At 45.7% G+C, this 12,724-nt stretch overlaps 1 long non-coding RNA gene across 1 annotated transcript in view; it reads left to right on the top strand.

Moving 5' to 3' along the window:
* Nucleotides 1-11,272, top strand: part of LOC129385984 (uncharacterized) — an 85,046-nt gene extending 73,774 nt beyond the window's left edge. The window contains exon 3 of the long non-coding RNA XR_011895912.1: nt 11,173-11,272. This is a non-coding gene — a long non-coding RNA (uncharacterized lncRNA). The remainder of the gene's footprint in view (nt 1-11,172) is intronic.
* The last annotated feature ends 1,452 nt before the right edge of the window (nt 11,273-12,724 follow it).

Here is a 12,724-nt window from a genome sequence, read left to right as displayed (position 1 = left end):
TTAGCATGTGTTGAGATATACCACGACCCGGCGCTCGCTTCTTTATATGGATCCTCACCTACAGCCACTTGCGAAGGTCTCTGGGCGCTCCTTCTCCCACCATAGCGTTGGTGATATAGCGGAGTATCCGCCGCTGCTGTGGGAGGCAGACGTGCGCTGATACCGGGTACCTTCCGGTAGAATAGATATAAGCGTGCTTGCCATCGCTTACATGGAAAATCTAGAAGGCCTTAGCAACCACGGTTGAACGCGATTGGTTGAAACGCCGCCAGACATGCTGTGATGTCAAGCCGGGAGAATTACACTGAACTCTCACTCGAGTGAATTTCAGGGGTCCCAAGCAAATAGTTCATTTCACTGAAAGTTGACTAAACTGATTATTCACGAGAATATGGAAAAACATAAGGCATATATCAAGACAAATATGTTAAACTACATTCATGCAGTTATGTGCATGAATAACTTCACGGTTCACTGACAAGGGGAACGTTATTTGCGATACGTCGTCCTGTCGCACTTTATACGCACACCCGAGAGTAGGGAATGCAGTCTTCTTTTATTAAGCCTGCACGCACTCTTGAGCTGATCGTCTTTGTCGTCACCATCGTGACTCGATGTAGACGGGGGCGCAGCCTTGACCTCCCTCTGGACCGAGCATCGCCCCGATGCGAACAGTAGTCAGTGCACACATGCACGCCGTACATGTTACTTGGAAAGGCTTCATGTGCACCGCGTGAACAGTTTCAGCTACATGCTGGCGGCGCTTAGACCAAGGTGGGGTGTCAGCAATGACTTCGTAGGTGACGTCGCTCAGGCGGCGCAGAACCTTATTCAGTCCAAAGTACCGCTATAGAAGTTTCTCAGAGAGGCCACGGCACCTAATAGGTGCCTACGCTTAAACTCTGTGGCCGGGTCGATAAACTACAGATATGTGGTCGAGGTAATACGGGCGGGTGTGACAGTCTTGCTGGCTTGTTATTCGAACATGCACGAGCTGTCGGGCTTGCTCGGCGCGCTCTGTAATATCCGCTGCGTCAGTCTCTTTATCCGTACAATAATGGGGCAGCCTAGCTTCAAGCATCGTCATGAGTTCTCGACCATGGAAAAGACCAAACATGGCCACTCTTGCAGTTTCCTGGCATGCCGCATTATAAGCAAAGGTAACATACGGCAGGATTTTGTCCAAATTCTTGTGCTCCACGTCGGCATACCTACAGAGCATGACAGCGAGGGTCTTTTTGGGTCTTTCGGTAATCCTATTTCTTTGAGGATGGTATGTTGTTATCCTCCTATGCGCCATGTCACTGAGCGTGAGCACACATCGTACCAGCTCCGCTGTGAAAGCGGTTCTTCTGTAAGTTGTGACGACAGCTGGATCACCGTGTATTGGGACTATGTTCTGAATAAAAAATTGCGCCGCCTCTGCTGCCGTGCCACTCGGAAGTGCCTTGGTTTCCGTGTACCTAGTGAGGTAGCCTGTCGCGGATATAACCCATTTATTTCCGTTTGGCAGATGTCGGAAATGGGTCGAAACGTCCATTCAAATTAGGGCAAAGAGCGGCTACGGCACTGCAACCGGGTGTAAGAGGTCGAAGGGTTTAGTGGGTGGTACTTCGCGTCGCTGACAGCCCAGGCATATCTTGAAGTAATGCTTCACCTGTGCTGCAAGCTTTCGCTCGTAATATTTGCTTGTGATGTGTGCCAATGTCCGTGTGCAGCGGAAGCGGCCTGAGGTGGCGTCGTCGTGGCAAGCCTGCAGGATTACCTTCCGGGGAGTATATTGGCTGACTAACGGGTAGTTGTGCCCTGTAGAAAAATAGTTCTTTCTTAGAGGATGCCATTGCGCAAGCGGAACGGCGATAGTCCCTTTAGAAACACTTTTGGCACATATGTAAGTCAGCCTTCTAAAGAAAAACCAATTAATGAATGGAGCTCTTGATCGTCTTGTTCTTGACGAGACAACGTGGTAGACAACTGCTAAAAGCCCTGCGTATTCAACATTATCAGTGCCTGGTGATTCAATTGGTGATATTGCGAGGCAGGCTGTATTTAATTTCTGCTTCCCCGATTTAAGGAACACTGTCATGTCGTACTCTTGAAGTAGCACTGTCTAGCGTGCCAAATGTCCAGAGGAGTCTTTCACGTATGTCAACCAGCACAGAAAGTGGTGGTCGCTCATTGCACTTGAAGGAGTACAGGCGAAGCTTACTGACTGCCTCTAATAGAGCCAGGCATTCCTTCTCTGTGGCGGAGTAGTCGGGCTCTGCACGTGACAGGGTACTGCTCGTATAATCAATGACCAGCTCAGCGCCGTCTTGCCACTGAACGAGCGCGGTGCCTAGGCTCACGTTACTGGCATCTGTGTAAACTGATGTAGGTGCATCCTCATAGAAGTGAGCGAGCACAGGCGTGGTTTCCCGGTGCTGCTGTACCTCGCTGTATGCCGCTTCTTTCTCCTCTCCCGTTATAAATGCAACGTCTTCGCTTGTGATACTGGTGAGCGGAGAGCCAATGCGCGCAAAACTTTTGATAAAACGCTGATAAGAGGCGCAGAGGCCCAGGAAGCGTCGCAGTCTCCCTGTCCATGGACCATGCAAACTTTCTGACGGCAGCGATTCTATCGGGATCACGTCTAGCGCCCTCAAGAGTGACCGCATGACCCAAGAACTGAAGTGCTTCAATGAAAAAGTGGCATTTTTCTACATTCAAAGTGAATCTAGTACCGTATGGCTTGAAGAACGGAGAGGAGCCGTTTAGCATGTTCCTCGAATATGGCCGAGAAAACAGTTGCATCGTCCAAGTACGTCAAGTAGGTTTTCTATATGAGGCCAGACAGCACGGTATCCATTAGTTGCTGAAACGTGGCTTGGGCTGAGCGCAAACTGAAGTGAAGAACCTTGAATTCGTGCTGCCTATCTGGTGACACGAAAGCAGTCTTCTCTAGATCACGCTCATCAACTTCGATTTGCCAGTACCCATTTTTTAGACCCACCGGTGAGAAGAAACACGCTTGCCGTAGATTGTCGAGATAATCATCTATGCCTGGCAGCGGATAAACGTCTTTCTTTGTAACATGGTTTAGCTTGCGGTAATCAATACCGAACCACACGCTACGATGCTTCTTTTATGCTATCACCACTGACCCTGCCTAAGGGCTTTTTGATGGCTTGATGACATCATCCTCTAGCATTTTCTGGAACTGGACCTGCCTCGCGTTCTTTCTGAGCCACCCGGTATGGCTTCTTCCGAATGGGTCTTGCGGTCTCCTCCGTGATTAAGCGGTGTTTACTCAGCGCATTCGGACAGCTGGAGACATGGAGGAGAAACAATCCTTAAATTGGGGAAACAGTTCGAGAAGCCTTTCTCCATCTTTCGGCGTTAAACTTGGGCCAACGTTGCCGATGGGTACATGTCATGCCATATCAGCCATTTCTTCCTCTTGAGCAGAAAAACAGCTTTGAGCATTGTCGATTTTGTAAAGGTATGCTACCACGGTGCCTTTACTGACGTGCCGGCGTTCGTTGGTGAAATTTGTCAGCAGCGCGTCTTCACATACCTCTGTTAAGTTGTCAGTGCTAGGAGTTATGGCAATACCTTGACGCAGCAGCAGTGTCGTTACTTGTCCGTCTTCGTTGTATTGTGCGTAGCAAATAACCGGAAAAGACTGTATGAAAGGGGCGGTATAAACAAATGTTCGTCGGCGTCACCTAAAGTTGTGCGTTGTGATTCTGCACCGTGGGTCGCTTTCTCTTTACTAGTGGAAAAAGTGAACACGCCGTCAGGTATGTTGAACAAAGCGTCATATTCCCGCAAGAAGTTCATACCTAGTATGGGCTGTTTGTATCCCGGTGGTAAAATGACGAAGGTAGCGAGAAAAGCTATACTGCAGTTCGCGAGCCTAGCCGTACATTTGCCTATAGCCATCATGAGCTTACCTCTGGCATTTCGACTGGAAAGGCCACTCCACAACATTTTAACCTTCCTAAGTTTGTCTGGCTCGTTATAGTTCGGCTCACTCATTATTGAAATTTCAGCACCAGTGCCAGCTAAGGCCATTACGTCGCGCCCATCAACGATTACAAGGAGGCCGGCACTCACAATTTTGTATGGGTTCGGCTCTGATAGGTCATCGATCTGCTGCGCTCTTGGCAATACTGGGGAATTTTTGGCAATTCGATTACGTGAAACCTTCCCTCCGGATGTCACTGGTTTCAGTTTCGCCGCCGTGGGCTGGGAGACCCCACGTCAGCAAAACTGCGACGCTTGGGCGATGAAAAAACGTGTTGGAGACGGCAAACGTGATCGTATATTGGCGGAGCTCACTTGCCTCCCTGCAACGCCGTCGTCAAAGGAACCACGGTTTTCATCAAGCTGATGGCGCGTAGAGGCAGGTTAATGTCTCTGGTAGCCAGCTTGAAGATGAGGGCAGAAGCGGAAAATGTTCCCTGGTTCTCCACAATTGTAGCGCAATGGTTGGCGATCGGTGGTGCGCGATATATCGGTCCTGCGAACCTGCTGGGGTCACCGAAAAGGCTCTAGTGGGCCCTGGCCGTGAGAAGTGGGTGCGGGAGGTACTGTTGCGTCGGTATTGCAGACCTATTGCGTCGGTATTGAGGTATTAAGACTTTAACCATTAACCAGCCATTTATGCTTGCTGGAAATAAATATTGCAACGAATACTTTGAGTTAAGTGTCCTAGAACATTGAAATTATAATTTATGAAAAATACAACTGGTACTTAGCTTTCATTGTCTAACCCTAGTTTTTTTTTTTATTTTACTCTTTCAGTTTATGTATCTTATCGTGCATGTTATGCATTTTTTGACCAAATTTGTATAGATGCAATGGCTTTTTCCGTATTTGTTCTCCTTTATGTGATACTCCGAAATGGGCTTTTAAAGGTAATAATTTGTGGTGATGGTGAAGTCTCCCAAGGATAAGTGCAAGTTATCAAGAAATAATTCATCATCTGTCGCAGACGTGTGAAAAAAAGACCGGTGAAGTGATTGCTGTCTTACCAGTTCGTGTGTTTGATTATGCTGACTATCATTTCGCCCACGGTTCCATACGCAGTATCAGCACTTCCTTCATCAAAGTAATTTTTATTAGAAAATAGAGTGCTGTGTCAGTGACACGTGTTGAAATCATCTTTACTTGTTTTAAGCCGTGAAAAAATGTAGTGTATTGAAGGAGACGTGCGTTGTCACTACTCAGTGATGATGATGTGCCAGTAGCTTTCCGTTCTATGCACCGTAGATTGACTTGACTCACATAAAAGGCTCACATGAAAACTGCAAAGAGGACAGGGGCCTCCCTGGGGCCTGAAAACAACACCAGTGGCTGTGAAAAAATTAAAAACCCAACTTACACGGGGTAGTTCCGCGTTCAGGAATAACGTCCAGGCGTATGTATTTTATTTCACTTCTTCAATAATGCGGCAGCCCCTCCTCCCCGACGATTGCGATGCCTGCGACGGGGGAACTACTCCTGATTATTTATTATCCGACGAAAGCAATGTTTCAGTGACGATGCTGACGCAATGTGATTTCTGTCAGTGCTGTGAATGTAAACGTGAAGAAATTAGAATAGGCGCGGGTAAACGACCGATATAACCAGCACTCTCTTGGACATCCGATCAAGAGAGTCATAGGCATCGCATCAGCACCGTCCACGGCCCTCGCAGTGCTGTGCTTAGGTTAGACAGTCCGATTCCCCAAGTCCATGTCAGTTCTGAGTTGGCTGCTTTCTGCACACTGACGCAGAATCTTGGGCGTGAAGCCCAGGCACAAATTTGCGGCTTTCCACAGGAAGGTCCCGATACGGCTCCGGGCTCGGTCGCACCGCTTTCTACGGGGGCGAGCATCGCCCCGTCCCGGTGCTGTGCTGTTCCTGCTATTGGTCTCCAAACCGACGGGCTCAGCCATCCGAGTCAATCTATTTCCCATATTAGCGGATCCGTTGAATCGACTTTTCATGTCTACAGTGCCAGCGCACTACAACTATACAAAAAAAGAACATTGTTCAACTGAATAGTTTTATGAGCAAGGCTCCATGCATTCAAGAAAGCAACCTTAAACGGTCTTGATGCTCGCGTACACGAGTAGTCAGCAAAAACTGAATAGGTATAGGCGTAGTAATTTTATTGTTCTACAAGTAAATATTGTTGCCTACAAGTAGGCGGTCCTAATCCAGAGTTAGTTTGCGGCCCTGAGGCCCTATAACGTAAAACTATTCCAATATGTTTTTATTCCAATCAGCTGACGTCAAATTTGCGTAACCGCCGACGCAATCATCGGGCGGTCACCCGCAAGGTTGTCTGAACAGACCAATCAAACGCTCACCTCGTTCATAAGAGGTAACTTTTGTTGGCTTGATAAACGAATCACATTGTCTACACTGAGCGGCTTGTCTTATCTAATTGGCTGACAAGAGGTGAGGAGCACGCTAAAATGGAGAAGGATTCGATGGGCCGAGCCACTGCATGAAAATCGATAACAGGATGAACAGGGTGGTGCCGGCGTCTGCGATTGGTCCGCTTTCCTCTACTTAGCTTGCGGTGGCTGGTTGAAAATTGGGGCGGCGGGCAACGGAAGCTTAAGAATGACGCTAAAACGGATCCTCATCAAAGGATAGTTGGCAGAAAGATGTCGCAAACGCGCCGTAAGTGCTCGAAAACGTTTGTGCTCGAAAGTTTTATTTTACGCAAATAAACCCATGGCATCCGGTAGGTGCGAGTAGCCAGTGCCTGAGTGATCGGCGGCAGCCTTCTTTTATTTATTTCGGAACGGGGCAGCCCGCGGCAGAGGAAAGTTCAGTGTTGTTCGGCATAATTATGCATCTTTAACGCGTACACGTAACTTTCACGCGGGGAACTATTGCGGTTCTGTAACGTCGCGTGACAGGCAGGTGAAGTAGTTGCAGCCCGAAACCTTTTGACCAATAGCCGAGGGCTAATGGCGAAAAGGTGTCGAATCAGAAATAACGGTTTTTCTTTTGTTCAGTCAAATCATGCACATTCAGTGTGTACACGTCCTATCAGATGGTGAGCTATCACGGTTTTCGTGACGTCGCGTGACATACAGGAGAAGTGGGAGTGGTTCAAAAGGTTTTTGACCAATCGCGGAGGGCTGATTGCAGGATTGGAATAGTTTTGCGTTTTCGAACTGCTGGTTTCCGAACTGCTTACCGTATCGCCTGATATTTGAACTGTTGGCTAGGGCCGTCGTGCTGTAGCCTTGGCTCATGAAAATGGACCTGCAATTAGGCTTGCTTTGAAGCAGTTCTTGTTGTTTTGTAAGCAGGGATTTACTTTCAATCTTAATTTTCTTTTTTTTTGTTAGGCCCCAGTGTATGGCCTTCACTGGTGGTTTTTTCTTTTTTTTTTTGCTGTTGAACCATGTCCGCGACAAAAATGTGGCAGAACCCGTCTCACGATTAATGCCCGCGGTTGGGGGAGGGCTCCGACGGCGGCTGCTATGGAGGGACTGACCATGGCCGCGCGGGCCCTACCTTGAAAGCGACCTGCCATGAGTACCAAGTCTGGGTACCCCGTGGGCTGGTAGCTTCGTGTGTGCTGTGTTCTAGTCGTTCAATTCGCGTTGAAGAGAGAGGCAGCGTGAAGGTAAATTCACTCACTGCTGCTGCCGCTCCTCCTCACGGCAGTGTTTTAACGGCGAGGGATCGCGCTAATCGAGTGAGCTGTGTTTTTGTGTGCCTGTGCATGCGTGACATATATCTTGTTAATTTAGTTAGTGAGCGAATGTTTACGACCTTATACAACCGACCGGACTACTATGCTTATTTCGTATAGCTGTCTACTAACTTGCTATCACAATCGATGCTTCGACTTTCGGGCGAAACTGCGACTTTTGAGCCCCACAACTCGCTCTTGAAGCTTTGAATGAAGAAGTGCTCCGACAAAGAATGTAAAGACTTCTGTAGGTTCAGACAAATGACTAGTATGCTAGCGGTACATAGAAGGTCGTGTACAGAATTCCTCTTTCGTGCGGAGCGTCTTACGGAGGGCAGACTGGCAGATGCCTTGATGAGCGTTTGTGTGAACAAGCAATGGGCGGAACGGCAAAGAATGTGTTTTGGCGCATCGTATTGGCACGTGTGGATGTACGGCATGGTTTGAAAGAACCTCAGTTATTCAGAAGCACCGGGATGATGGCATGAGTTTCAAGACGGCAAGAATGGAACCGGAGCAAAGTACATGCGTTAGCGAGCAATCCGTTGCCTTTCAGACTAACAGGTTCAGTGTTTGGGATGGGGAAGTCTCACGTACGGCCTCCGCTGTTCGTACAACTTTACATTGCTTTGTGCATCACTTGTTTTTTTCTGCTTTGTTCATATTTTTTGCTACTCACTCATCAGTCATTCAACGACGGTCATCGCTGTGCCAGTAATTGAGGGCAATAATTGGTTTTACGATATGTTGATGAATTTTTAGTTCGTCACAGTGCCCTTACATTCCCTGCTTCAATTTTAAATGCTTTCAGCCAACTCCGGCAAGGGATGGCTATCATTCAACATATTCCTGACGCGGATGCGTTGCGATTTCTGAACATTAGAGTGAAGTTTAGTGCTGGACCACGTGCGTTGGGCGTACTTATCACGTGCCAAGCAAGGGCATCAGCCATTTCATTGCAGCCACTTTAATATAGTGAAAAGGGCTATATATGGCAATATGTCGTTTCTGCCCTCCTCAAGTCATGCCCGCTCACATCTCGCGCAGGATAGGTTTGATTTCCAAGTAAGCCGTGTTTCGGCAATGGGATTCTCTACTACGGCCGTTTTTGATGTTAACGAGTCTCTCTTGCAGAGGAAAACCTGGAAGTGTAAGAGATAGGGTACAGCCCGGGTGCTTGAAGGGGAGACGAGAATTTGTTTGTTTGTTTGTTTTATTGTTGGTTTCACGCATTCCGTGTAGGGGGCAGAGGTAAAGGCAAAAATGCCTGACAGAGCCTCTGCGCCCTCACAGTTCAAGGCAGCATGACATATTATTCACATACATATTTGCCAAACGTATCTTTAACACATAGCACACAGCAACGAAAAATTCGATTATTCAGAATGCATGTCTCCAAAGCATTACTTTTGCTTCAACGTGATAGATTTCGATAAAGCAGAAGATACCTAAACAATAAGTATTATATAACAATAAAATTGGCTTACATCATAAGTCAACGAAGAAAAGAAAACCATAGAATCACTGGTCCGAAAATATATAGCATATACAGTAAATAGATCAGTACATTCAAACATTTCTGAAAAGAACGAAGGTTTAGACTAATGCACAATGTAAATTCCGACACAATGGTAAATATAATTTACAAGCGCTGAGAAAAATCTGTAACATAACGAAGGTTACATGTGTTATCAGGGATGACCACAAGTTACTCAAAATGAAAATGCAATGTCACTGCCCACTAATTAGTTTTTACAGTCATTTTTGAATTTGTGGAATGATTGTGTGTATTGTACGCTAAAGTCATCACTGTTTAATATATTAATCGTTTGATAATTCAATGTTCGCCTTCCGTAATTAGTTCTTGTGGCGGGCTTTAGATGGTGTGGTCTACGTATTGGGTATGAGGTGCAACTGTCGACAGGTATTGTGTGCAGGCTATTTTTATATATCCACTGGAGTAGTTTGAAATAATAAACTCGATCTGCTTGAAGCATGCTATATTTAATGAAGACCGGTTTTGTTGGGAGTACTTGTTTGTCACCCACATAGTTTTCACACATTCTGAATATTTTCTTTTGTACAATGATTAGTTTGTTGTAGTTTGAAGTTGTTGTAGTTCCCCAGACTAAAATGCCGTAACTGAGTTTTGAATACAAAAGTGAGTGGTATAATGTTTGTTTGAACCAGGTGGGTAGTATATTATGTATTTTATACATGCAGCCAGTAACTCGAGATAGCTCACTATTTAATTTGTTAACGTGAGTATTGCATGTAAGGTCCTCTGTAAACCACACGCCCAAGAACTTTTGCTCTGTAACATGTTCCAGTAACTTGTCCTCAAAGTTCAGATGAACACAGTAGGGGTCTCTTTTATTTGCTGGCTTAAAAATTATATATTTGGTTTTGCATGTGTTTAAACTCAGCTCGTTGCTTTTAAGCCGCCTGGAGAGGTGTAAGAGGTAACTGTTAGCTGATGATTCTATGACCTCTTTTGTACTGCCAGTGAAGAAGATATTAGGGTCGTCAGCGTACATTATTATTTCAGGGGAGTTTGGTATTGACGTTATCTCATTTATATATACGAGAAATAAGAGGGGTCCTAAGATAGATCCTTGAGGGACGCCATATTCGAATTTCAATTTTTGTGATACCAGATTGTCGACGCATACATACTGATACCGATTTGCGCCATATATAGACAAGAAGTTGCGGTGGACGTGGGGGTTCTTAGGTTTTCTTGGCCACTGCTAAGCTGAAAAAGAAGTCGGTCTCTCAGATCTGCCCCAAACTTGGATTCCGAACGAGGCATGAGTTTTCCTTTGTAAAATTGCACCACGGGAGTCATTTGCTCTATCTCAAGGCCATGTGAGAAAATGGACATTAGCTAGACGGAAAGCTGTGTGACAAAAACCCTAAGCAGCAGCAATTGTTGCACGTCTCGCTTGGCTGTGGAGGCCGTTCTTTATGAAAATAATGTCTCTGTTTGTATTAAAGAAGGCTCCACCGGCTGGTATTCGTGTCAGTATGAATTCAAGCAAGCCGTTCTTTGATACGCGCGAGCGTTGAGTCGCGGTGTCTACCCTGCACATGCGCTGATGCGACGGCGCACATGCGCTACAAAGTGTACGAATACCAGTGAGTGGCTTGTGCAAAAACAGTTGCTGCTAGCACCCGTCTTTATCCACGTTGTTGTTTTGCTACCGTGTAATAACTTGCGCTATAATACCATAAATATACCGCAAGATGAACTAGCCCAACAGTCACGCCTCCTATTCAGTAGTTGATGTTCTTCAGATAGCTGTTTTACTCCCTTGTATAAATTGTAGATATTGATAATAAAACTTCGCTTGGTAGTAAATGCTACTTGTCAATATTGTCGTCCACGTTTAACCTTTGCGCTGCACACTCACGATTATGGATCAACAACTTCCCCAATCAGCTGCCCTGCTATGGTAATGGTGGCTTTGCAATACACGCAGGGTTCGGGAGTATAAGTGGCGACCACTGGCACAAGAACAGACGAGTGTGCACCAAGATATTGACCGACCTTGGCTTTGGAAAGGAATCGATGCATTCCCATATACAGGCAAGCCTGCTGTTATCTACTCTTCCGTTTATTCAACTTCTTCATTTGCGCAGCCCACACGGTATGCTGGAAATCATAGTAAGGCATAAAAGAACCGCACAACCAAGGCTCACTACTTTCCACGCACAGGGTTCTTTTTATGCAGCACATTTGTTTGAAAATAAAATGTCTACGAGCATAGTGAACGTGGCGGCCTTGCGGGGAAAATCCTTGGCGAAACTGACATGCATTGCGAAGATGACGTAAACCTCAGCAGAATAAATAACATGGATTCGTTAAATACCTGTCTCTTATAAAACCTTCAGCGCAGAATATTACATGATATATTTGGAGGCAGTCAAATTGTAATTCCCAATTTCCCTAAGAATCCCGACATGAAAATTTAAGTTATTCGTCAATGAATTTCATGGCTCAATCCAGGGAAAAGCCTAAACGGAGCGCGCTGATATCGCAGAAAGACGGCACGCACCCCTAGCATCTAAGACGTGATGACCCAGTGGCGATAATGAACCGACATTTGGAATTGAATGTCACGGCCAGTCACTGCTTATGCTGGGCATGTCTTGCCCATCAAGCACTTGCCAAGACGTGCCGTTCCGGTAATTGCCGCGTCATGACATCATTTAATCCTCGTCACCTACTTCGTCAACGGACGTGAATGCCTCATTTAATATTGGAAATTACTTTTTTTTTTGCTTCTCGTGCTTAGTTGTGAAGGTGCCTGACTGAGCGTTGAAATTTCAGGATGGTGAAATGTCATCGTAGTTACTTGTGATCCGAGAACATTTATCAGTGTAAATGTCATCGTAGTTACTTGTGATCCGAGAACATTTTCAGTGTAGACGCAAAAAATGTTATTGCCTCCAAACTGGCTATAAATATAGCTGCACCGCATTCGACCTAAGCCGCCATCAAAATTGTTTAGCCTTACGAAATTAATTTTATTATTTATTTATTTAGAATTTCCCTAGAGGCCTCGTAAGAAGCATTAAGTAAGGGGGTCAAACCATGGACTAAGTGAGTATATAACAAAACATATTCCGCACACATAAGAAATAGAGTAAAATGTACAGAGATATTTTGCACACGCAGAGCATTGTACAAATATAGTAGGAAGCGGTAGCATACATATTAGAAAAGAAGACCAAAAGATTCAGTTGATTCAGCGAGGGAAATAGCAATGTACAATAACAGTCACTACAATATCGTCGGCTAAAAATAAAAGAATAATAAGCAAAAGAGTGAACTCTTATATTTGAGTAGGAGAGCGTACAGAACGCATAAAACTGGGAAAAAAGAAGGACATATAAGCTTTGTTTGAGTCACGCAGTGGAACTTGAAGTTATGAGGGGGCGCAATTTATCAAGATTTGGTTTAGAGACGAAGAAACCAGGAAGGGGAGCGTTCCATAGACGGAGGGCATGAGCTAGCGCCGACCAGTCGAA

This window comes from Dermacentor andersoni, chromosome 7 (assembly GCF_023375885.2).
Source record: "Dermacentor andersoni chromosome 7, qqDerAnde1_hic_scaffold, whole genome shotgun sequence".
NCBI classification, from domain to species: Eukaryota; Metazoa; Arthropoda; class Arachnida; order Ixodida; family Ixodidae; genus Dermacentor; species Dermacentor andersoni.
This window is presented reverse-complemented; position numbering and strand designations above follow the sequence as displayed.